This window comes from Opisthocomus hoazin, chromosome W (genome assembly GCF_030867145.1).
Source record: "Opisthocomus hoazin isolate bOpiHoa1 chromosome W, bOpiHoa1.hap1, whole genome shotgun sequence".
NCBI classification, from domain to species: domain Eukaryota; kingdom Metazoa; phylum Chordata; class Aves; order Opisthocomiformes; family Opisthocomidae; genus Opisthocomus; species Opisthocomus hoazin.
Window position 1 is genome coordinate 1279859 of NC_134453.1, and position 25541 is coordinate 1305399.

General features: G+C 57.4%; 1 protein-coding gene across 14 annotated transcripts in view; it reads left to right on the forward strand.

Annotated features, from left to right (window-relative positions):
• Positions 1-25541, forward strand: part of LOC104339067 (transcription factor 4) — a 250864-nt gene that overhangs the window by 153424 nt on the left and 71899 nt on the right. The gene's annotated exons all lie outside the window — the stretch shown is intronic.

The window sequence follows — 25541 nt, forward strand, 5'->3', positions numbered from 1 at the left end:
AGTTGTCATCTAAAAGAGAAGAGCACATATGAACGTCCTAATTTAATCGCAGGGATTATTATAATCTTCCTAACGTTAAACAAACGCAAACATACATCTTTTTTGTAAGCTGTTGAAATGGGGAAATTCTCGAACGCGAGTTTCCAGTAAAGTAGCGAGACTATTTTTTTTTAATTAAAAGTAAGTTCCCGCACGTGTATTTTAAATTTCTTTCACGGTGTGTTTTTTGGTTTGGCTTTTTATTGGACTCTTTTACAGCAATAGCTAATATCCTCCCCAAAGGTTTTTACGAGCGCTATTCCGCTCGAAGTCCGAGGTGGATTGAATTCAGATGAAACTTTCGCTTTTCCTCGTTTTTTCGGACAGCCTGGCGGGCCGTATCGCCGTTGCCGTGGGCGGCCGGGCTGTACGTCGTGGAGCCGCGGCACCGGCTCTCCCTGCTCCGGCACCATGGGCTTTTTGTTTCATCCCTGGCAGGGGGGACAGCTCACCCCAAGCCTGCTTTTGTTACCATTTCTCTGTCGCTCTGTAGGCAGGTGACCATCGCCGGGGGTGTCTTTGCGCCCGCGTGGGGTGGCGGGGCAGCTGCGGGCTCGAAGAGTGGCAGCGCCGCGGCTGGGAGGGGCGGCGGGCGGGGATGGGGGGCGGCTGCGGAAGTTTTCTGCGGGTTGCTGCTCGCGGAGTGAAAGGCAATTTGTTGCAGATCAGTCTCAAACGTCCGCTCCCTTTAATTTTTCGTGTATGCGGTTGTCGCGCGGCAGTACTGCTACAGCTCAATCCTCGCAGCTATTTTTATTTTTAAGCCAAATTATCTCCCAAGTAGAATATGCCCTTTCAATGCTTCAGATTATTTTAATGTGCTGTGCAATTTATTAGAAAATAAAAAGGTATTCCTGAAGAGTTTAATCATCCGTAACTCCATCTTCCAAGAAGAAGGAAATGAAAATCCAAGTCCGGTAGTGGAATAGTGCGGCTCTGAGGGAAATACAGCCTTGTTTAAGCGAACGGACAAACGGGTATTTGGGTGGTGTTGTCTTCATATCTCGTGAATCATCCGTTTCATGGAAACGCTGCTGGAGAAGAGGCACCTGCGTGCCTCCCGCAGAACAAATACCTTGGAAAAGGGCAGATTGTGTTTAGGCTGTGGGCTGTGTCACGCTGAACTGCCAGGATTTAGGATGCTGAATGAAGCGTGCGCATTTATAAATTGACTAACTAGACTATAATATACTTAGTTGATAGGGTGGAAACATTGCTGTATTTCTCTTAAAATATGTATATTAGCTTGCTCTCAGTGTGATTTATGCAGTGGATATGGAGATTAATGCAGCAGCGTTTGTGAAAGCAGTTATTGTTGATTAATTCATAAGTAGGCTTATAAAGATTTCAATGATAAATGGTAATAGATATGTTGTATCAGCTCCCCTTTATTATAAGAAATGGCTACGAGTTTGGAAAACAAAGCAAATTAAACTATGGAAGCAATCAGAGTTTAAAAAGCGCTGAAGGCTGGAAGTGAGTCGGGCTGAGCAGGAACCGAAGCATTGGACTCCCAAAGCCTGCTCTGAGCCAGGGCTGGGTCGGGCTGGCTGTGTCCCCCCAGAGCCCCCTGCCCTGCCTGCCCGGCTGCCTGTCCCGCCGCCACGGGACTCGGCGTGCTCGTCCCTGCTGCGGCTTCGCCCGACGGGCCGTGCGGAGCTTCTCCCGTCGCTGAGGCTTCAGGAGATCCCCCGAGCCTCCGGTTTGGTCACCCGACCGTGTCCACACACCCTGGTGTGATCTGCCTTTGCAGGCGGTGGGGCTGGGACCTCTTGGGCGTGCGCGGCCTCTCCTCGTCCAGGGCTCCTGCCCGTGAAACCACGCAACCCGGCGTACTGCCTTGGACCTCACAGGCTCTGTGTGGTCTCTTTGGGGCAAGGGGTTTTACCCGGACCATTTCGTACCAGAGCTTTCCGCCTTAAGCTCTGCTTTGACTCTCCCAGGGGTCAGTACTTGGCCCACTCTTGTTCAACTTCTTCATCAATGACCTGGATGAAGAGTTAGAGTGTACCCTCAGCAAGTTTGCTGGTGACACCAAACTGGGAGGAGTGGTGGATACACTGGCAGGCTGTGCTGCCATTCAGCGTGACCTGGACAGGCTGGAGAGTTGAGCAGAGAGGAACCTGATGAGGTTCAACAAGGGCAAGGGCAGGGTCCTGCACCTGGGGAGGAACAACCCCAGGCACCAGTACAGGCTGGGGCTGACCTGCTGGAGAGCAGTTCTGTGGAGAGGGACCTGGGTGTCCTGGTGGATGACAGGTTGACCATGAGCCAGCAGTGTGCCCTGGGTGCCAAGAAGGCCAATGGGATCCTGGGGTGCATTAGGAGGAGTGTGGGCAGCAGGGCGAGGGAGGTTCTCCTTCCCCTCTACACTGCCCTGGTGAGGCCCCATCTGCAGTGCTGTGTCCTGTTCTGGGCTCCCCAGTTCAAGAAAGATGAGGAGCTACTGGAGAGAGTCCAGCGGAGGGCTAAGAGGATGGTGAGGGGACTGGAGCATCTCTCCTAGGAGGAGAGGCTGAGGGAGCTGGGCTTGTTCAGCCTGAAGAAGAGAAGGCTGAGAGGGGACCTTAGAAATGCCTCTAAATATCTGCAGGGTGGGTGTCAGGAGGACGGGGCCAGACTCTTTCCAGTGGTGCCCAGCGACAGGACAAGAGGCAATGGGCACAAACTGAAGCAGAGGAAGCTCCAGCTGAACCCGAGGAAGAACTTCTTCCCTCTGAGGATGACGGAGCCCTGGCCCAGGCTGCCCAGGGAGGCTGTGGAGTCTCCTTCTCTGGAGATATTCCAGCCCCGCCTGGACGCGGTGCTGTGCAGCCTGCTGTGGGTGACCCTGCTTGGGCAGGGGGTTGGGCTGGGTGACCCACAGAGGTCCCTTCCAACCCCGACCATGCTGGGATTCTGTGAAATTGCTCAGCTCATGCGTTTCCTCCATCGCCAGCGCTTTCTCTTCTGGTATGATTACCATCTAGTAGAAGTGCTATCAAGTGCGGTCGTTACGGTACAAATATTCATCTTCCATTTTCCTTCTCCTTGGACGCTCTTTCCTTTATGACCGCACCAGGCCTGCTGCTCCCTTAGCTCCATGGGAAGAGCAGATGATCGCAGCTGTTTGATCCCCGCCGATGGCAGCCCAGGGAGCTGGAACCCAGGCTGAAGTCCCACGTCCTGCTCTGCCCCAGGAGGCAGGCACGCAGGCTCTCACCCGGTGCCGATAAAAGCAGCTCTCAGCCCGTCCTAGATCTCCGACCACGCGCCTCTCCTCGCAGTCTTCTCCCCGGGAGGGCCGGTGCGGCTCAGTGCGGGGTCCAAGCCGCTGGTGCGAGCAGCTGGCTTGTCCCCATGTCCTAGGGCCGGACAGCGTTGGGCTGCAGCCCGTGTCCGCCGCAGGAACATCTCCAGGAGCTCAGCGAGGTGGCCGCATGCTCTGGAGTGGAGCCACGGCTGCAGACCGCAGGTTTTGGTGCCGTGGCTCCATCCAGAGCCAAGCCAGAGCGGGGTTAGGAGGCTCTGAGGGAGGGGGGGTCACGTCCCAGTCGTAGAGGTCCTGTCGATACCTAGCAGGACGGGAGGGCGGTGCAGGAGTTACTCCAGCTTGCAGCCTGCTGATAGTAAACGGAGAGGTGGAACGTCCCCAGGCATCTCCCATCCCCAGGACCTGCTACAGCGGAACGGAGAGAGCAGAAGCCATGCCCGTGACGCAGCCCTTCGGCACAGAGACCGTGGCTTCAGCCGGCCATCGCCTTCGCGTCTTTCTGGTTTCCGAGGTTAATTCGCTCTTCATAGAACCAACAGCTTCAAAGAAAAGGCTGGAAAATGGAGGCAAGAGGAGGAGGTGATGGCTCCTCAGCGTGAACCATTGCCTTGGAAGCTGCATCTGTAGGAGCCCTTGGGGAAGATGGGCGACCTCCTGCCTGGGAAGGAGTTTGGGGCTCAGCTCCCTCCTCCACCAGCGCCTTTATCGCTGCCCGTGGCACGCACCACGCTCTTCATCCCTCGGGTAGATGCCAGTGGGCTTGGGCTGAGGGAGCTGGGGCTGGCGACAGGAGCTGGGTGGCACCGCGGAGCGGGAGGGCAGTGCGGCCGGGCGGTTGCCCCACGTTATTTTCACCGTGGGTAATGAGAGAGTCCTTGTGGGAAGGTCTTTGCAGCCAGAATAAAGAGTGGGAGAAGTCAAATGTGATCTCGGCTGTGTTAAAAGAGAAGAACTGAAAAATGAATGGATTTTGTTGACAAATCAGCAGGTAAAATCTCCTGACCCTGAGTTTTAATGGCAAGAGCCTCTTGCTTTCGTCTTAATGGAAGGTGTCCCCTCTTAGACTGGAGACATCCATCTGCGCTGGCTGCCGTGCGTATTTACGAGCGCGCCAGCCCTGACCTTGCTGGCCAGACAGCCAGGGAAGTGTGTGACTCACGGGTACGTCCTCAGGAAGCACCTGCTTGGTTCCGAAAATCAAGAAAAGAGAAACACTACTGGGATGCCACCTGGAGTCTTTCCACAGCTTCCTTCAGATTTCCGCGGGAGAAGCCGCGATGGTTTTGCTGGGAGGTGAGGAAGCACCGCTTGTGCTTTTTGTGCAGGCTTTGCAGACTTCCTACCTCAAGTGAAAAAACACGACCGTATGAATTTCCCTGCAAGCACCCAACTTAAATGGGAGTTTTCCCAACCAAATACAATGTCCCTGCCCTTCCCCGTGCCACCTGCCAGCTCGGGAGATCGGCCAGGGATGGCTGCGTCGCCGCTGCTGCCAGCATCTTCAGGGACGTTGCTCCCCACTGGACCTGTTGGGAGCTTTGGAGCTTGCCGGGGTTCGCGGTGGGTTGTCCCCCACCAGAGACGTGCCGGAGCACTCCAGCTGCGGAACGGCACTGGGGCAGCGGTGCGGTGACCGCCTGGGTAGGGGGGTCCCGGTCTGGGGGTCTTGGAGAACCAGTGCCACGGGATGAAGCCTCCGTGGGGCAGAACCGACCTCCCTGGGGACAGGCGTCCAGGGACAGCGGGGTGGAACGGGGGGAAAGCTTGGAGGCAGCTCACTGGGAGATGACTAACGGCTTCGGTCAAGTGAGAGGGAGCCCGGTCGGAGCTGGGCTACGGCCCCGGGGAACCAGCCGGGCTGGCATCCCGCCTCGCCCTCCGGCCAGCCCCGTAGAGCGCGCTGCGTTACGGGCTGGCGTTTAGATTACAACCTTGAGTAAACTCCACGCGGCTTTTCCTCAGTTATAGCAAAGTTCTGCTTTTTTTGCTTTAAATAAATAGGTTTGGCCGTGCGGCTTTAGCACAGAGCAAATGAAGTCAAAGCAAGGGGGTGACCGGGTCTGCCCTGCCCCGGTGAGGCGAGGGGCTGATGACCGTCTGGTGCAGGCTGCGCTGGCCGGCTCCGAAGGACGAAGAAGTCATTTTGCAGACGAAATGCTGTGGTCCAGCGGAGGGCTACGAGGATGAGGAGGGCACTGGAGCATCTCTCCTGCGAGGAGAGGCTGAGGGAGCTGGGCTTGTTCAGCCTGGAGAAGAGAAGGCTGAGAAGGGACCTTAGAAATGCCTACAAATATCTGCAGGGTGGGTGTCAGGAGGATGGGGCCAGACTCTTTTCAGTGGTGCCCAGCGACAGGACAAGGGGCAACGGGCACAAACTGAAGCAGAGGAAGTTCCAGCTGAACATGAAGAAGAACTTCTTCCCTCTGAGGGTGCCGGAGCCCTGGCCCAGGCTGCCCAGGGAGGCTGTGGAGTCTCCTTCTCTGGAGATATTCCAGCCCCGCCTGGACGCGGTGCTGTGCAGCCTGCTGTGGGTGACCCTGCTTGGGCAGGGGGTTGGGCTGGGTGACCCACAGAGATCCCTTCCAACCCCTGCCATTCTGTGATTCTGTAGAGAAAGTGCAGATTAAAGTGGCTTTGATTTTAGTTTTTAATGAATTGCACGGTATTCTCTCCAACGTGAACAAGCGATTGGGAGGGGATGGTTCGATCCGTGTGCTTTTCTTAGGCCTGACGTCAGATTTCAAGGTGAAACCTGCCCTGCGAAATTCGCATCCTGCCGTTTGCGTGTTTTGCACCCAGAGACGCCGGTAGCCCGGCTCTGCGTGGCCGTGACCCGGCCCGAGGAGCTGGGCAGGGGCTGCGGGAGCTGCGGGGGGCTGGCTTAGCTTGAGCAGAGCCGCCCTCTGCAGGGCGCTTCCGGTACTGCAGGAGGCACCCAGCCCTGGGTCCGCAGCGTGCGGCCAGCGCGTCCCGATGGGTGCCAGGGGCTGCGAGGAGGGCAGAAGGCGAGGCAGCAGATACCCGGCAGCAGATACTCGGCCGTATATCTAAGGCAGCTTTTTTGCCATTGCTTTTTAGCAGAGCAGCGTTAACTCCGCTGCCGCGGGTAGGGTGATGCCGGCGGCCGAGGAGAAGACCCCGCTCGTGGGGAGTTGGGTTCGCATCTGCATCCCCGAGCCCGATGCCTTTGCTCCCCTCCGACCTCGGCACGCGTTTTTCATTTCAGCTTCCCCCCAGTCTCTCTCGTCGCGTATCCCGAGCGTTGGTGCCGGCAGGTTCCCGGTGGAACAGCCAGCGCAGGACGCGCGCTGGTGCGGCCGTGAGCGCGCAGCGGCAGCGCTGGCCGGGGAGCCGGCCGTGCCTTGGCTGCCCCTCCGCTCCCTTCCGCAAGGATCCCTCGGAAAACCCGCGTTACTCAGCGAATAAATGCAGAAATACGTGGCGATTGGCGCAGTTCGGCGCTGGAGATGGAAGCGCTCGAATCCGATCATGTGGCAGGGCTTTCCAGCCTGGGTTCAGCAAGGACAGCTTCTGGGGCTGGGGATTTATTGATTTTCTCTCATTTACTGTGAGTTTTTATTCTGTCTCAGAACGGATTGGACGTGGGGTCGGGGTGGGGAGAGCGATGCAGAGGGGAGAGCGGGGCGTTGATGAAGGAGTTGGCTGTGGAAGTTCAAGCTACTCTGTCAAGATAGAGCCACTCGCACTCGAGCTGGAGTGCGTTTGTTAACAGGCTCTCTGTGTTTTATCAAAGGAACATGAATTTTTGCGCTGAAGTATTTTTTTTGCCTTTGTGCTGAGGCGGTTAAATGGGCAAAAAAAAATAAATCAGCGTAGTGAAAATATAGGGGAAAAAATTGCATAAAGAGCTGCAATAACTATGAACGTTGTCAAATGCGTAGCAAAGCTCCCCTGACAGCTTCTTGGCGCAGAAGCGGGGCGGCCTACAATGGCTGGTTGTTTTTTTATTGTTATTTTATTTTCGGTGGCAAGCGGCGCCTCGCGACAGGCCAAACAAGCGGGTAAAGCCAGCGCCCGGGCGCGGGGCAGACCGCCGCGGCCCCGGCACGGTTTCGGCCCCGTGAACGCAAGTTGCGTTTGGTTTCGCAAAGTCTCAGCCCCGTGGGCACCTCCAGGACGGGACGGGCTGTGCCGCCCGGCTTCCTCGCTGCAGGGCTCTGCTCGCCCACGCCGCTGCTGGAAAGCCCTCTGGAATCCCCTTTTCTCAAGCCCTCGGAGGGCTCCTTCCAGCCGTGCTGATGCTCCGAGGCGTTACGAGCTGACGTTAAGCTGCGAAGATCACTTCGTCCCACCTCCTCTTCACCCCCTCCCCCTTTTGTGGAACAGACACTTCTTGGCTTTAATTTTTCATCTGTATTTATCCCTCATTGTGAAGCTGGTGTGTTGGAGGAGATGGCCTCAGGTTGCATCAGGGGAGGTTTAAATTGGATATTAGGAAAAATTTCTTTACTGAAAGAGCGGTCGGGCATTGGACCAGGCTACCCAGGGAAGTGGTGGAGTCCCCATCCCTGGAGGTCTTCAAAAAACGTGTGTATATGGCACTTGGGGACATGGTTTAGCAGGCATGGTGGTGTTGGGTGGATGGTTGGACTTGATGATCTTAGAGGTCTTTTCCAACCTTAATGATTCTGTGATTGAGGACATTTGCCGGCGCGGCGTATTTAACGCGCACGGGTGTCACACGTAGGAGTTTTATCCCTGGCTCTGCACCGGCGGGTGCAGGTCCTCGGGGTCCGACGCTGGCCGTGGGACCGGAGCCCACCCGCGGTGTCGTGGGGTGTCGGGATGCTCGCCGACGCCGTCCGCACTGCGCCGTAAAGAAGACAAAGCTTAAAGGCTCCCGTGTCTGCCGCTCTTCTAGCGAAGAAGAGCGAACTGGGCTTATTCAGCCTGAAGAAGAGAAGGCTGAGAGGGGACCTTAGAAATGCTTACAAATACCTGCAGGGTGGGTGTCAGGAGGATGGGGCCAAGCTCTTTCCAGTGGTGCCCAGCGACAGGACAAGGGGCAACGGGCACAAACTGAAGCAGAGGAAGCTCCAGCTGAACAGGAGGAAGAACTTCTTCCCTTTGAGGGTGCCGGAGCCCTGGCCCAGGCTGCCCAGGGAGGCTGTGGAGTCTCCTTCTCTGGAGATATTCCAGCCCCGCCTGGACGCGGTGCTGTGCAGCCTGCTCTGGGTGACCCTGCTTGGGCAGGGGGTTGGGCTGGGTGACCCACAGAGGTCCCTGCCAACCCCTACAATTCTGTGATTCTGTGAATAACCGAGCCTGGAGTATTTCGGGTGCCTCAAAGACCCGTTCCGTTGGTGGGCTGTGTGCGTCGCCGCAGCGAGACCCCCAGGCGGGGCAGCCCGTGTCCCCGCTCCGGGGCGAGAGGGGCGTCAGTGACCTGGGTATTTGAAGCTTGGTTTGCGTATTTACAGACGATTTGAGCGCGTTTCCAGATGAGAACATCTTTTCCCTGCCAAGCGCCGGCGACGAGGCGACGTCAAACGGCTTGGTGAGGGGCCAGTTGGGCGCTTGCCGGGGTGGTGGGCGCGGGGCCGGGGCAGGTAGGGGGCTGGCCACCCCCCTTGTCACCCATTGCCACCTGGGGGAGCGCGGAGGAGGGTGGCTCGCAGCAAAACCCGCGTTTTATTTTGGCTCTTTGATTGCAACCACGCTTTGGCACCGGTGCGCCGGAGTCCTTACCCAAAAAGATCCTCTCGTTTGCTCTGCAACACCTCATTTCTCCGCTCACAGTTCATTTATGATTCTGATGAGAGTGTTTTTTCAGGAAACACACATTTCACTTTTTGACCTAGGAGCATCTGTTAGGATTTTTTTTTAATACTACTTTGGCATTCTGGAAGTGTTAATGTCTTTCATATCTGTTTAATGCTATTTAGGGATATTTATGATCACCTCTTGGTTACTTGGGGTAAAGTGTGTTGCGATTTTTTTCAAACAGACAGGAAAGCGTTCATATGAGGAAACAGATTGCTTTAAACATGTGCTTCCTGTGACAGTAAAAAGAACAAATTAGATTTAACACTGTGTAATGAATGCAGAAATGTGTACGTCGAAGCTTTTAAAAGCCTTACGTTTGGTTCTGGCCTGAACCAAAATCAAGAGTCACCGATCGGGGCGCAGCAAAGTCGATTGGAGTGCGTCCAGCCGAGCCTGCTCATACTTCCAGAGCGATTTTGCTGCGGTTTTCCATTCCAGTCCAGCCTTTTTCCCCCTCAAATGGGGTAAATTTGATCTCCGGATGCTCTTTCCTGATCCTAAAAGCGCCGTGCGTCGGCGAATCGCCGAAGATGGAAGTGCTCGTGCAATGGTATTGATTAAAATCGCGGAGAACTCCGTCGTTTCTGTAAGGAGAAGTGTCCCAAGGGCTCGTGCCGGACCCCGGGGATGCCGAGCTCCGGGGACCGCGGGGCTCCGGGCACGCTGCTGCCGGCTCCGCGGCCAAAGCGGGCGGTGGGAGAGGAGCAGCCGCTGCCGACACCCTCGCTGGCACTGGCCTGCGGCCCAGCTGATGGCTTATAATTTTTTGAGGTGGGGGGAAAAAAAAAAAAAGGGAAATGGTGAAAGTTCCCTGGCCGGGCAGCAGCCTGGAAGTGCTTGGTGTGCTTCGCGCCGTGCCCGACCCGTGCCTCGGTGCTTGGCCGCGCTGGCCGCGCCAGCTTGGTCTCAGAGCTCGGGTTATAACCAAACTCTGCCCGGGAACACGACTGGCGGGGAATTCTGGTGCGCTGAACGTGTGCCTTAACGGGGACCTTCCGAGTGCAAACAGTGGGATCACAGAGTCACAGAATCACAGAATGGTCGGGGTTGGCAGGGACCTCTGTGGGTCACCCAGTCCAACCCCCTGCCCAAGCAGGGTCACCCAGAGCAGGCTGCACAGCACCGTGTCCAGGCGGGGCTGGAATATCTCCAGAGAAGGGGACTCCACAGCCTCCCTGGGCAGCCTGGGCCAGGGCTCCGTCACCCTCAGAGGGAAGAAGTTCTTCCTCATCTTCAGCTGGAGCTTCCTCTGCTTCAGTTTGTGCCCGTTGCCCCTTGTCCTGTCGCTGGGCACCACTGGAAAGAGTCTGGCCCCATCCTCCTGACACCCACCCTGCAGATATTTGTAGGCATTTCTAAGGTCCCCTCTCAGCCTTCTCTTCTCCAGGCTGAACAAGCCCAGCTCCCTCAGCCTGTCCTCCTAGGAGAGATGCTCCAGTCCCTTCCTCATCCTCGTAGCCCTGCGCTGGACTCTCTCCAGTAGCTCCTCATCTTTCTTGAACTGGGGAGCCCAGAACTGGACACAGTACCCCAGATGGGGCCTCACTAGGGCAGAGTAGAGGGGCAGGAGAACCTCCCTCGACCTGATAACCTGATAACGTATCCTGAATTATTGTCCTTTGCTCACCTGCGAGGGGGTAGGACCTACTCTGAATCCCAGCCGTAGCGATTCTCCAGGCGACGCTCGAAATGCCTGCTGCGCGTCTGCATCCTCGCCTGGCTTTGAGGATGCATCTGGAAAAGAAGGAGAGGCAGTTTCTGCCCGCCTGCACCTGACGAGTTCCCTCGCACCTCTTATTTGCAATCTTTCCAGAGGGTTTCTCAAACATAAAACCTACCCAGGTGCAAGCAGAGCGTGGGTTTTTGTGTGGCTTCCCCGCGCGGGCGGGGGGAGCGGCGGGTGCCGAAACGGGCTCGGCGTCGGCGCGCGCCCGCGGCAAAATGCCGGGCGGATGCCCGGGCTGTGCCGAGCCTGGGCTTTTTTGCAGGCTGCGGGAGTTGGGTCTGGAACACAGTTTGTTTGGTAATTAGCGCACATCTCGGAAGACTTTCAGAGATCCGTGTTTAACCTTTCTGCCGCCGCGCTCTGCCAGAAAATGAGCGCACCTTTTATCGTTCTCCGCTATTAAAGTAAATATTTTTGAACCATCGCCGTGCAACAGGTTTCCAAAGATTTAAAGCGTGCCGCAGGTTTCCAAAAAACTTCATTTTTTCTTATATTTTAAATGTTCTGTTTGTGCAAAATTTTGAGAATCACCATAAGGGCTTCTTTGCATTTTTAATTTAGTAACTAACATATGAATAAATTTGCATATTAATTAGTTGCAGATTAAATCATGCATACATAATTGCCTCCTTACTGTGTTTAATGTTTGTCAAAATCTCCAGCCTGGTTTGATGGATGTCGTATGAAAGATTACAATTTGATGTACCCTTGGAAGTATTTACACCAATAACGCCGGGTTCTTAATAGCAGAATTCTCTAGTTATATACAGTTTCTAATAAACATGTAAGGTAGGTGCGTGTCCCTTTTGACTAGGTTTTTTTCCTTGCACCAAGTCATTTACTATTCATAATCATTAATGCATCTCCTAATTATACAGCATATGTCTGTTAACCCCCGCGCTGCCGGGCTGGCGGCTGCGGCGCCTGGATTTTTAGCACAACTCGCGTTATTTTGGAGGCTGTTCCCGGGCTGTCTTGCCTCTGAGCCGAGCCGCCACTGCCAATTTTTGGGATTTGGAGGAAGGGTTGAAAAGCCAGGGTCCGTTTTCCCATTTATTGTTGAGGTGGGAGAAGCGAGCTGCGCTCGGTTCGTGGCGGAAGGCTCCTCTACCGCAGTCAATAACCAAGGACGTTCCAAGTGCAAAACCGATGCCGACCCAAACCAGCACGAACGCAGCGCCGAGCTCGTGCCGGGCCCCGGATTTCCCGGGGATGGATGTGCCCGAAAGCACCGGGGCGCGGCGGCCAGCCAGAAACCGGGACTCGGTGCCCGGAGCTGCCAGTTCGCCAAACGCAGCCGACCTTTGGGAACGTGTAAATGCGGGGGGTTCGCGTTCGCCGCTCGGTGTTCTCTGAGCTTGTAGCCGTGCGATGCTCGCGCTTCCAGGTTTTGTCCGCAGCCTGAGGGCCCGAGGCTGCCATTTTTAACCAAACCTCGTTTTTAATGTCATCACTGGATTTTTGGAGCGGAGGCTTCACAAAAAAGTAGAACCCAGAGAGAAGCGGAAATACCGCAAGCCTCCGGAGAAGCTCCCGAGCGTTGGTTTATCGGCAAGCTGTACCCTCAGCAAGTTTGCTGGTGGCACCAAACTGGGAGGTGTGGTGGATGCACCGGAAGGCTGTGCTGCCATTCAGCATGACCTGGATAGGCTGGAGAGCTGGGCAGAGAGGAACCTGATGAGGTTCAACAAGGGCAAGTGCAGGGTCCTGCACCTGGGGAGGAACAACCTCATGCACCAGTACAGGCTTGGGGTGGACCTGCTGGAGAGCAGCTCTGCGGAGAGGGACCTGGGTGTCCTGGTGGACGACAGGTTGGCCATGAGCCAGCAGTGTGCCCTGGCTGCCAAGAAAGCCAATGGGATCCTGGGGTGCATCAAGAAGAGTGTGGGCAGCAGGTCGAGGGAGGTTCTCCTTCCCCTCTACACTGCCCTAGTGAGGCCCCATCTGGAGTCCTGTGTCCAGTGCTGGGCTCCCCAGTTCAAGAAAGATGAGGAGCTACTGGAGAGAGTCCAGCGGAGGGCTGCGAGGATAATGAGGGGACTGGAACATCTCCCCTACGAGGAGAGGCTGAGGGAGCTGGGCTTGTTCAGCCTGGAGAAGAGAAGGCTGAGAGGGGACCTTAGAAATGCTTATAAATATCTGCAGGGTGGGGGTCAGGAGGATGGGGCCAAGCTCTTTGCAGTGGTGCCCAGTGACAGGACAAGGGGCAACGGGCACAAACGGAAGCAGAGGAAGTTCCAGCTGAACAGGAGGAAGAACTTCTTCCCTCTGAGGGTGACGGAGCCCTGGCCCAGGCTGCCCAGGGAGGCTGTGGAGTCTCCTTCTCTGGAGATATTCCAGCCCCGCCTGGACGTGGTGCTGTGCAGCCTGCTGTGGGTGACCCTGCTTGGGCAGGGGGTTGGGCTGGGTGACCCACAGAGGTCCCTGCCAACCCCTACTATTCCGTGATTCTGTGATTTCCTGCTTACTCTGGCGACACGTTGACTCCTTCCCAAGCAGAAGCCGCGTTCGAGGACTCCCAGCTCCCCCTGCTTTGTTACAGAAGCTGGCGCTAACGCCTGTGAGGGGCTCGAGTGTGAACCTGAGCGGTCGCTGGGAGTACGGCGCGGCGTTGGGACGCGGCTCTGGGGAGGCTGGACCTTGGTCCCCTGCGAGGGGCTCCGCGGGCGGGCGGCTTCGCCCCGGGGGGCCGTGTTCGGCGGGGTGACATGGGTTTCAAGGGACGGCCGTGGTGGAAAAATATGTATTCGAATACAGCATCTGGATTCGTACGATTGAGAAATGTGCTTGTGGAGTATAGACTGGGAACGTGGGAAGGAGAAGTTGGCGGGGAAGCGTGAGCGTGTCGTTGCAGCGAGAGGTCTCTTCTGCCGTACGTGCGTCTTTACTGTTGGTTTGCCGTGTATTTTAACTTTTGTATACGACTTTTGTATAGAAATAAGAGGTGTGCGTGTTTGATAGAATATAAAATACACAGCGAAGCCACCGCAGAGCCCTAATTGCTCACAAACTCGCAGACTTCGTTGCGGAAGAGCCAGCAGCCTGACGTCTTTAGCCCCACCGGTCAGGTTCCAAGATACGGTTTAGGACGTTCTTCACTGCGTAAAGCCCAGCGAGCTCAAAGGTGCAAACACCCTTTGCTCCGGGAGGATTTTACACAGGGAAAATAAAACATGGTGGAACTCGTGCCCAAAGACCGCGCAGACTTCTTCTCTCATCACAGAAGAGCATAAACTGCTTGGTGCTTACCACTAATTATCCTCCCGCCCTATGCAATTGGGTATTAAGCCACAGAAGAACGTTCAGATGCCACGAAGGGAGGAATCTCCGAGAGGAAGACAGCGGGAAGGCCAGGAGGGAGGCAGTCAGCGCAGCCCGGACCCGGGGCAGGCACGAACCCGCCGTTTCGGGAGATGCCGGAGTCGTCGCCTGCGTCGACTCGCGCCCTGCCGTGGAGAGACGTCGATGTCGGCACATCTCACGTTGCCAGCTCATCCAGTTGTGCTGCCCAAAGGGTTAAAATTCACTCGGAAAGCTGAATCCTTCCTCTGTAATGGGAAAAATGACAAAAGTTGCACAGAACATCTTTTGTTTGAAGATCTCCGAGGAAAGATGGATACCCAACCGTTTCCCTCCTCCGGGCGATGTTCCTGGAGAACTAGACCCAAAACGAGTTTATGCAAAGAGAGGGGAAAAAAGACTTTAAGAAGCAAAAATGGTGACGTTGGTTACAACCCAGCCCAGCAGCAGGCAGAGAGCTGAGACTTGGGGAAGATCTGATGCTTTCATGCTGGTCCTTCAGTCACCTCCCTCGCAGCCCCAGTCCCTGGCTGGGTTGAGCTCCTCTCCCCGTGTCCCGGAACAAGGTTGAAGCAGTAAGTTCAGATCCCGATCTCTTGGAAAGCGAGCAGGACTTCTGAAGTTCTGCGGCGTGCCGAAGGGTTGAAGGCCAACTCGGTATCAGCAGCGAACGGGAGGAGAAATGGTGCGGTTGAGAAGAGGAGGAAAGGTACCTGTGAGGAAGGAGACACGAATAAAAGGGCTCTGGCAGAGTGTCAGCTGAAGCTTTCTGTGGTGGGACACAGGTTTTTGGCTCGGGAATAATCTCCCATATTTCTTAGCACAGCGATAAAACTGATAAAATACTGAGACACTCTTTGAGCAGCGTCCTCAAAGAAAGCCTTGCGCAGGGCCCTCTTTTCTTCTGAGCATCATCCCCGTTTCGTGGTCTCCACCATGGCCAAGACCTCTCGCCGTGCCGTGTCCCTCTCCCCTGCCCATCTCCCCCTCCGTGCAGGCTGCTCTCCCAGGGTGACAGCAGAATGGGGTTGAAATTCGCCTGCGTCCTCCCTAATCCTTGGAGGTCTTCGGGGCCGGCCACTTCGGCTTTCTGCTGCCACCCATCCTCGCACCCAGCAGCAAAACCAAAGCGTGTTGCCTGGTACGGAGGGTGATGTGCGTGGGTGGGCAGTGCAAAAGGGTTTTAACCCAATTTTCTGATTTTTTTTTTCCAAAAATGCACCATCTCTACCCCTACTTTTGTCCGGCTGTCTGAGGTTGGGGGTTATTTTCCAGCACGGGTAATTCCCAGGCACAGAGCTCATCTCTGGAGCACGTCGCGCATGCCTAAGCGTGACCTCCTCATCCCCGAGCATCCCCGGGAGCTCGGAGCAGCCCAGCCTGCCCTGCTGCGGGCACGTACTCCTCCCAGGCACCTTGTGCATCACCACACAGCCGGGTCACCCGTGCCAGGACCAGGGTCACCCTTCTTCGTATTCCCCCTTGTCATCGGGGCAAGGGGCCCGTGCCCTTCCCCGTGCCGGAGGAGTGTCTGGGGCAGCCCCAGCCCCTAATCCCGTTGGCACCACTGACTCACAGAATCCCAGCATGGTCGGGGTTGGCAGGGACCTCTGTGGGTCACCCAGTCCAACCCCCTGCCCAAGCAGGGTCACCCACAGCAGGCTGCACAGCACCGCGTCCAGGCGGGGCTTGAATATCTCCAGAGAAGGAGACTCCACAGCCTCCCTGGGCAGCCTGGGCCAGGGCTCCGTCACCCTCAGAGGGAAGAAGTTCTTCCTCATCTTCAGCTGGAGCTTCCTCTGCTTCAGTTTGTGCCCGTTGCCCCTTGTCCTGTCGCTGGGCACCACTGGAAAGAGTCTGGCCCCGTCCTCCTGACCCCCACCCTGCAGATATTTGTAAGCATTTCTAAGGTCCCCTCTCAGCCTTCTCTTCTCCAGGCTGAACAAGCCCAGCTCCCTCAGCCTCTCCTCGTAGGAGAGATGTTCCAGTCCCCTCCTCATCCTCGTAGCCCTCTGCTGGACTCTCTCCAGTAGCTCCTCATCTTTCTTGAACTGGGGAGCCCAGAACTGGACACAGCACTGCAGATGGGGCCTCACCAGGGCAGAGTAGAGGGGGAGGAGAACCTCCCTCGACCTGCTGCCCACACTCCTCCTAATGCACCCCAGGATCCCATTGGCCTTCTTGGCAGCCAGGGCACACTGCTGGCTCATGGCCAACCTGTCACCCACCAGGACACCCAGGTCCCTCTCCACAGAGCTGCTCTCCAGCAGGTCCGCCCCAGCCTGTCCTGGTGCCTGGGGTTGTTCCTCCCCAGGTGCAGGACCCTGCCCTTGCCCTTGTTGAACCTCATCAGGTTCCTCTCTGCCCAACTCTCCAGCCTGGCCAGGTCTCGCTGAATGACTCGATGCAGCTGCAGTGCCGGCGCGGTGCCCCTGGCCTCTCTGAGCTTCAGCCGCTCGGTCTACATGAGGGGAAGCAGCGACAGAGTGATATTGAGCTGCTGGATAGAGGAACTGCGAGGCCAAGCTACGGAAGAGCTGAAGAGCCTTCCATATGGCGATGTGCAATAAATGAGGAGCAGCGTTCCTCTCCCGCTCCCTCCCCGGATTCCTGTGGCGGAGCGGGAACGAAGGCGAGCTTGCAGGATCCCACATCCATGCTGGGTCCTGCAGATGGTTTAGCAGAGAGGAGGGTGGTGAGGAAGGCTTCGGAGCGCTTTGATCAGCTCTGCTGACGGGTTGCTGCCTAGACGAGTCGCTGCGTGGCTGCAGGAACGGCCACGTGTTGGTTGTCGGCGTTAGCCATGTGTCTGTTTGCACGGTGTCCACTTTTTCTTGCCTTTTCCACGTTTTTTTTTCCCCTTTTTTCATGTATTGTTGTAAGAAATAACTGTGTAATGGCATAATGTGTATAAATTCTTCCTGAAGTTCTGGGGTGAGTAGGTCTTTCATCGTTTTGTAAAACACTGAACCCACTGGAGAGAATATATGTCGTTACTAACGAAAATCATTAGGTGATTTTTTTTCCTAGGGACCAAACACAAAATGAGGTCCTTGATTGCCTTAGGCTTCAGAAACATTTATTTTGTAATGGTGGCTAATGCTGATGGAGAACCATTGCCCAGGAGCTGGTGGAAACCTCTCCGCAAAGCCACGCGAGCGATACCTGCAGCGCTGCTCGCTCCGGCTTGTCCTTCAGCGGCGAAAGCGGAGATGACCCCTCGGCACTGCGTGAAATGCTAAAAATCTCACTCGGTTCATGCATTTTACCATGTGCTTCTCCAGTGGACTCTGAGCTACGGTACAACGTCCGTGGTCTCCCACTGGGACCGATGACACCGGAGTTTCCCGACGTAGGAGCCTCCCATCGCTTAACCCTGCGTGCCAGAAGTGAGCCCTAAACCCCCTTCCCTGTCCGTGTCCGTAGTGAATCCCGAACTGAAGCCCGGGGGATGTGCTGGCCCGCGGGATTCCCGGCTTTGGGCAGGAGACCCCGATGCCGCCCGGCAGGGCCTGTTTCTGTAGCCAGAGCGACGTGCAGAAGCCGTCGTAGCATGGCTGACCTCAGAGGTGCGAAGATCATGAGTCAGCCGCCCTCCCGTCCACATCCACAAAAGAAGAAATCATGACAGTTTAAAAATAGGAGAGATTGGGTCGGTTTTATTAGCCTTTGGGGTTTTCTGCCACAGAGTCCCCGTTTCCCAGCTCTCCTCCGCGCTGAGCGGAGTCAGAAGCTCAGTCTTCAAAATACGAAACGTGGGATCCTCCTGTGACGGGTGACTTTCCAGCAAAGACAGCCCACCAAACCCTCCGATACTCAAGATAAAATGGTAAAAATTAGCAGAGTGCCTTTGTGCGAGAGGAAATCCTGGCCCATGTGGTTTAAGTTTCTCTCGTGGCTTTTTGCAAGCAGTGTAGTCAAAAATAAACCTGGTGGCGAATGGATATTTTAGATAGGCGGTTCTGTTTAAAATAGATGAACAGTAAAGCATGTTTCTGTGCTGGTTTGGGGTTTTTTTGGTAAGTTTTTCTGGGAGGTGGTGGCTAACGCGGAGTGCCCGGTGCCTCCGTGCCCGGCCCCGGTGCCCTGCCCCGCGCCGGGGGTCCAGGCCGGCTCACGCTGCCACCGAGGGCATGCGTTAGAACTGGCTTATCTGGAAAGCAAGCACTGGGTGCTGCCTGGGTTCCCAGCTCCTAGTTGTGATCTAGGGTTTGATTATCTCACTGCTGGCTAGTAAATATGGTCTGTATAGCATCTGAGGTAAGGGGTATCGTTGATATTTTACAATAATAATAATAACCTGTAAAATATCTTTGATACTTCACAGCTTAAGCGTGGTGGGTGCTTGCAGAGATGCTCTGTGGTTTATTCTGGCTGCTTCAGAGTAACTCTTCTGCCATGGTGCTGGCTCCCAGCCCCGGTCACAGCACCCACTTCGGCCGGTCGCTTGGCGTTTGGCAGGGCGAGAGCAGGAGCGCGTGCAGCTACGTCGCCGCGTCGATCCCTGCAAAAAAAAAACCTGCAGAGGTGCTTTTATTGACATTTTTTTGAAATTTTGCAAGGTCCGGGTAGCAGCGTGATGGCCTGAGTGATGCGCAGAGCTGCAGTAACCGCCCGGCAGGGCCACCCCGCGGGCTGCACCCGGCTGAAGTGTCAGGGGGAGCTTGTCCCCAGAAGGAGAGGGAGAGGAGCTGGGGCAGTGCTGGGAAAAGGGCTTGTTTCCCCTGGCAGGCAAGCGTGGAAGCAAGGCGGAGGGTTACCAGGCTGAGGAGGATCGCCATCAGTAGGCAGTCTGTAATATTAAAGCAGATGTATCCACGTCTGGCTGGGTTAAAGTAGCTTTGTAGAGGCTGCGGCTTTTAGGAGCTGATTTATTCACATAGCATCGATATAATTAGGTATTTATACTGTATTCAGTCTATGGTGCACAAGTATCTGAATATGAACCTCTTCCTGGGGAGAGAGGAGAGAATATTAATGTACAAAAAGGTAGGGAGATCAGCGTTACCTTTAGTGGCAAGAGTTACCAAAGAGACCGTTATAAATTAACGTTATCCAGCGTTTGGCAAGTCCATCCCTCAAAACCCAGACTCGAAAATGGCCACGGCGCGTGCTGCCGACAGCGTGCCCCATCGCTGCGCCTGCGGAAGGCGAGCGGGGCGCAGCTCGCTCGTGCGTCTGGAGGAGCTTTCTGCGGGGCGGCTGGTGTCACCCCCTCGGGGCGGAGGGGCCAGGAGCCGCCCCTCAGCTCAGCTCTGGCATCTCCTAAAATCGATGCGGGGCTGGGGTTTGCTTCGCTCCGTTCTGTTCTGCTGAAAGAGGAGGGAAGGTGGTCGGAAGATGCTGGTGGGGCGGGAGATGCGGCACATTTTGATGGGGCTGCTGAGCAGAGGTCCTGGTCACTCAGCTGGGGCAAAAGAGAATCACAGAATCACAGAATGGTCGGGGTTGGCAGGGCCCTCTGTGGGTCACCCAGCCCAACCCCCTGCCGAAGCAGGGTCACCCAGAGCAGGCTGCACAGCACCGCGTCCAGGTGGGTCTGGAATATCTCCAGAGAAGGAGACTCCACAGCCTCCCTGGGCAGCCTGGGCCAGGGCTCCATCACCCTCAGAGGGAAGAAGTTCTTCCTCATGTTCAGCTGGAGCTTCCTCTGCTTCAGTTTGTGCCCATTGCCCCTTGTCCTGTCGCTGGGCACCACTGAGAAGAGTCTGGCCCTGTCCTCCTGACCCCCACCCTGCAGATATTTGTAGGCATTTCTAAGGTCCCCTCTCAGCCTTCTCTTCTCCAGGCTGAACAAGCACAGCTCCCTCAGCCTCTCCTCGTAGGAGAGATGTTCCAGTCCCCTCCTCATCCTCGTAGCCCTCCGCTGGACTCTCTCCAGTAGCTCCTCATCTTTCTTGAACTGGGGAGCCCAGAACTGGACACAGGACTCCAGATGGGGCCTCACCAGGGCAGTGTAGAGGGGGAGGAGAACCTCCCTCGTCCTGCTGGCCACACTCCTCCTAATGCACCCCAGGATCCCATTGGCCTTCTTGGCACCCAGGGCACACTGCTGGCTCATGGTCACCCTGTCGTCCCCCAGGACACCCAGGTCCCTCTCCACAGAGCTGCTCTCCAGCAGGTCCGCCCCAGCCTGTCCTGGTGCCTGGGGTTGTTCCTCCCCAGGTGTGGTTGAACCTCATCAGGTTCCTCTCTGCCCAACTCTCCAGCCTGGCCAGGTCACGCTGAATGGCAGCACAGCCTGTTGGTGTATGCACCACTCCTCCCAGTTTGGTGTCATCAGCAAACTTGCTGAGGGGACACTCTAACTCTTCATCCAGGTCATTGATGAAGAAGTTAAAACACCACAGCTGGGTAAAATTCTTCCCGTCTGGGCATCCAGAGGCGCTTCCCCACCCACGGCAGGTACGTTTTAATAACTGCGCTCAAGGATTTGTTTAAGAAGGATGAGATTATCTGAGTGACCCCAGCTTGGAGAAACGCTGGCTATTTTAGTCATCCTACTTGATATTTGACCATTATCCCTTTCAATTTGGGGCTGCAAGCTCCTCGCCCAGCAGATAGCTTCCCTGTCTTCACTCCTCCGTGGAGGGCCTCAGGCGCAGCGGCATCAGGACCATGACTGCCGTCCCCTCCTTCCAGCATCCGCTTGCTGCGGCATTCCGGAAGGTCTCTTCCCAGACATGAAGCGGAGCCGCTCCGTCGGGATGCCGTCCATTGAAGCACCCCTGGCTGAGCGAGGAGGGTGCTCGGCATCTCACAGGATGAGGCCCGTTCCACATCCTCCGTCTTGAAAGTCGTGCTGGAGAAGCCAGGACCCGTTCCCTCCTGGACTGGGAGAGATGGCCTCCTGCGGGAGCCGCAGAACCCACCGCTGTCCTCCTGCTTCTGGGGTTTCTCCAGTGTTTCCTCACCCCCTTCCAGAACAGAAGACACAAAAGAAGCGAGGAGGGAACGGAAGCGAGCATAGGCACACCAAAGCGCTGCGGTGACAGCGCACAAGTCGCGGCACTGACGGGTTGCTCTGCCCGTTCCCCAGCTGCGGCTGTACCTTGCCTTGGTGGCCGGTCCGGGGTGGCCAGCAGTGCTCAGGGAGGGCCGTCACAAATTATTAACTTAAATAATGCTGATCTTAGAAATGCTTATCAATATCTGCAGGGTGGGTGTCAGGAGGATGGGGCCAGACTCTTTCCAGTGGTGCCCAGCGACAGGACAAGGGGCCATGGGCACAAACTGAAGCAGAGGAAGCTCCAGCTGAACGTGAGGAAGAACTTCTTCCCTCTGAGGGTGACGGAGCCCTGGCCCAGGCTGCCCAGGGAGGCTGTGGAGTCTCCTTCTCTGGAGATATTCCAGCCCCGCCTGGACGCGGTGCTGTGCAGCCTGCTGTGGGTGACCCTGCTTGGGCAGGGGGTTGGGCTGGGTGACCCACAGAGGTCCCTTCCAACCCCAACCATTCTGGGATTCTGTGAAGCAGCTGGTTTCTGGCAACATGACTGCGTACCGTGGCATCCTACGCTGGCCGTGTCGTGCCACGTAGGTGACACATTGACCTGAAGTTGTCCCTGCTTGTGCTGTGTGAGGGGAATAGATTCACCCCGTAAGCGCAGGGCTAAGTCACACCTGGTCAGCCTTGTTCTGTTACCAGGGACCGGGGAGATGCTGGCAGAATGACCCCTAGCACAGAACGCGCTGAAATCATCCGTTGCTGGAGCGTTTTATGCAGCTGTGAGGTGTGACGCGTTGTGAAGTCCCCTGCCCTTCGGTGGCATTCCTGGTTCGGCGAAAATCCCCAACGTGGCCGCGGCGCGGCCGGGTGCAGATTCGTAGCGCTGCGTTGGGAGCTGAGAACACCAGCAAAGGTGTAATTTTTGCAGAAGGCTGCGTCTCGTCGGAGAACTCCCCTCAGCTTTTTGGCGGCTCGCTCTTCGAATCAGCGGGTCCCCCGTTTGCGGGGCCGCGCCGTGCGGCTGGAGACGCGTCCCCGGCCGTGCCAGCCCCGAAATGCCCGGGGGTCCCCGGGAGGGGTTGGCACTGCGAAGCCCTGCCCGCGGTCCGGGTCTCTCCGACAGCTTTCCTGCCTGTTGGTAATAACGTGGGGCTTACGGGAGGGATGCGTTTCTCCTCCTGAAAAAGGATAAAGGAAAAATATCCGGGACAATCACAGGTTCCCGGGCGAGGCTCCTCCCCTCTACACTGCCCTGGTGAGGCCCCATCTGCAGTGCTGTGTCCAGTTCTGGGCTCCCCAGTTCAAGAAAGATGAGGAGCTACTGGAGAGAGTCCAGCGGAGGGCTACGAGGATGAGGAGGGGACTGGAACATCTCCCCTACGAGGAGAGGCTGAGGGAGCTGGGCTTGTTCAGCCTGGAGAAGAGAAGGCTGAGAGGGGACCTTAGAAATGCCTCTAAATATCTGCAGGGTGGGGGTCAGGAGGACGGGGCCAGACTCTTTCCAGTGGTGCCCAGCGACAGGACAAGGGGCAACGGGCACAAACTGAAGCAGAGGAAGCTCCAGCTGAACCCAAGGAAGAACTTCTTCCCTCTGAGGGTGCTGGAGCCCTGGCCCAGGCTGCCCAGGGAGGCTGTGGAGTCTCCTTCTCTGGAGATATTCCAGCCCCGCCTGGACACGGTGCTGTGCAGCCTGCTCTGAGTGACCCTGCTTGGGCAGGGGGTTGGGCTGGGTGACCCACAGAGGTCCCTGCCAACCCCAACTATTCTGTGATTCTGTGATTCTGAGGCAGGGAAATATATTAAAGTTATCTCAACGTAGGTGTCGGATGCAAATATGATATGGTAAAGTAATCAATTTTTATTGTCGTGCGTTGAGGATTACACTGCAGTTGTGGGTTGCTCCCTGCGAACCCCGTTAACCTCTCCCCGAGCGGCGTGCGGCGTATTCCCACCAAAATCCTCCCGCTGAGGAGAAGGCAGGCGCTGACGTGGCCGCGTCCGGGCGACGCTGGACCGTTCCCCACCCCGAAGCTGCAGAACCCCGACTGGGACCGTCTGCAGCCGCTGTCCTGAGCCGGCGGTCACGGTGCAGGGGTTGCGTTTGGGGGTGGCGGGTCTCGCCCCGTCGCCCGCATCGATGGACGGCGGCACGTGAGGTTTTTCGAACGATGGGGTGCGGGTCAGAAACAGCTCGTCCCGCTGGAGAGGGGTGCGCGGAGCCCTCCCGCTCCCTCCCTGGAGGGTGGTTTAAAGGTTACAAACGTGAGCTTGTCAGATTGACGCCTCGCTGTTCTAATGAGGGAAAAATCCTCAAAGCATGAAATTTGAATGAAATGTGTGATTATAATTCAAGTACTGTTTGCCCGGACCTCTGGGGACCTCCCGAATAGATGCCGAGCGAGCGAGTTAGACAAACCTCGGCTCACCCCTTCCTCCCGTTCCGACCCTATCGATACGGGCGGGAAGTATGGAAGAAAACTTTGCCGACGGCTGGGGATTGTGGTGGGCTGGGGATCTCTGTGGGCTGGGAGATCAGCCATGGGCTGGGGATTGCTGATGGCTGGGGATCACCTACGGCTGGGGATCACCATGGGCCATGGATCAGCCATGGGCTGGGGGTCGCTGATGGCTAGGGATCAGCCATGGGCTGGGGATCATGGTGGGCTGGGGATCACCATCAGCTGGGGATCAGCCGCGGGCTGGGGATTGCTGACGGGTGGGGATCAGCCATGGCCTGGGGATCAGCCACGGGCTGGGGATCCTGGTGGGCTGGGGATCGCGGTGGGCTGGGGATCAGCCATGGGCTGGGGATCATGGTGGGCTGGGGATCAACCGTGGGCTGGGGATTGCTGATGGCTGGGGATCAGCCATGGTCTGGGGATTGCTGATGGGTGGGGATCAGCCATGGGCTGGGGATCCTGGTGGGCTGGGGATCGCGGTGGGCTGGGGATCAGCCATGGGCTGGGGATCGTGGTGGGCTGGGGATCAACCGTGGGCTGGGGATTGCTGATGGCTGGGGATCAGCCATGGTCTGGGGATCGTGGTGGGCTGGGGATTGTCTGGGATCGCCATTGGTTGGGGATCAGCCATGGGCTGGGGATCAGCTGTGGGCTGGGGATCAGCCATGGGCTGTGGATCGCTGATGGCTGGGGATCGCTATGGGCCAGGGATCAGCCCTGTGCTGGGGATCGCTGACAGCTGGGGATCAGCCGTGGGCTGGGGATCAGCCGTGCTCTGGGGATCGTGGTGGGCTGGGGATCGCTGATGGCTGGGGATCGGCCATGGGCTGGGGATCGCTGACAGCTGGGGATCAGCCGCGGGCTGGAGATCAGCCGTGCTCTGGGGATCATGGTGGGCTGGGGATCGCTGATGGCTGGGGATCACCTACGGCTGGGGATCACCATGGGCCCAGGGATCAGACATGGGCTGGCGATCAACCGTGGGCTGGGGATCGCTGATGGCTGGGGATCAGCCATGGGCTGGGGATCGCCATGGGCTGGGGATCAGCCGTGGGCTGGGGATCAGCCGTGGGCTGGGGATCACCATGGGCTGGGGATCAGCCGTGGGCTGGGGATCAGCCGTGGGCTGGGGATCACCATGGGTCAGGGATCACTCTGGGCTGGGAATCAGCCATGGGTCAGGTTTCAGCTGTGGGCTGGTGATCAGCCATGTGCTGGGGATCGCTGATGACTGGGGATCACCATGGGCCAGGGATCAGCCATGGGCTGGGGATCAACCGTGGGCTGGGGATTGCTGATGGCTGGGCATCGTGGTGGGCTGGGGATCGTGGTGGGCCGGGGATCTCGGTGGGCCGGGGATCGTGGGGGCCAGGGACCGCCGTGGGCCGGGGATCGTGGTGGGCCAGGGATCACCGTAGGCCGGGGATCTTGGTGGGCCAGGGATCACCATGGGCCGGGGATCTCGGTGGGCCAGGGATCGCCGTGGGCCGGGGATCGTGGGGGCCAGGGATCTCGGTGGGCCAGGGATCGCTGTGGGCCGGGGATCGCGGTGGGCCGGGGATCGCGGGGGGCCAGGGATCGCGGGGGCCAGGGATCGCGGCGGCCGTCCCGCAGCCGCGGCTCGGCGCCGTGCGCGGTGCGTTGCGGAGGCGTGCGGGAAGGGACGCTTTGGGCTGGCAGCGGCGCGGGGAGCCGGGCTGGCGATGGCTTCGCCGTGTGCCCAGGGCTCGGTTCGGGCTGGGCTCCCGGGGCCCTCCCTTCCCGCCACGCTGTGGGGGGGGTTGGGTGCTCCCCGGGTGCGCGGGGCTGCGCGGGGCCGCGCGGGCGGGCGGGCGGCAGCTGCGCACAATGCTGGGCGCGCGCCAGCAGCCCGGACAGATGGCGGCGTGATGAGATGCGCGGCCGGCGGGGCCCTTCCTGCCGCTCGCTTTTTAATCAAATTAAAACAAAAAAAAAAAAAAAAGAAAGGAGGGAGCGGCGGGGGGGAGGAGGGCGATGAGGCGCATTTGTATTCCGCTCGGGGACGGGCCC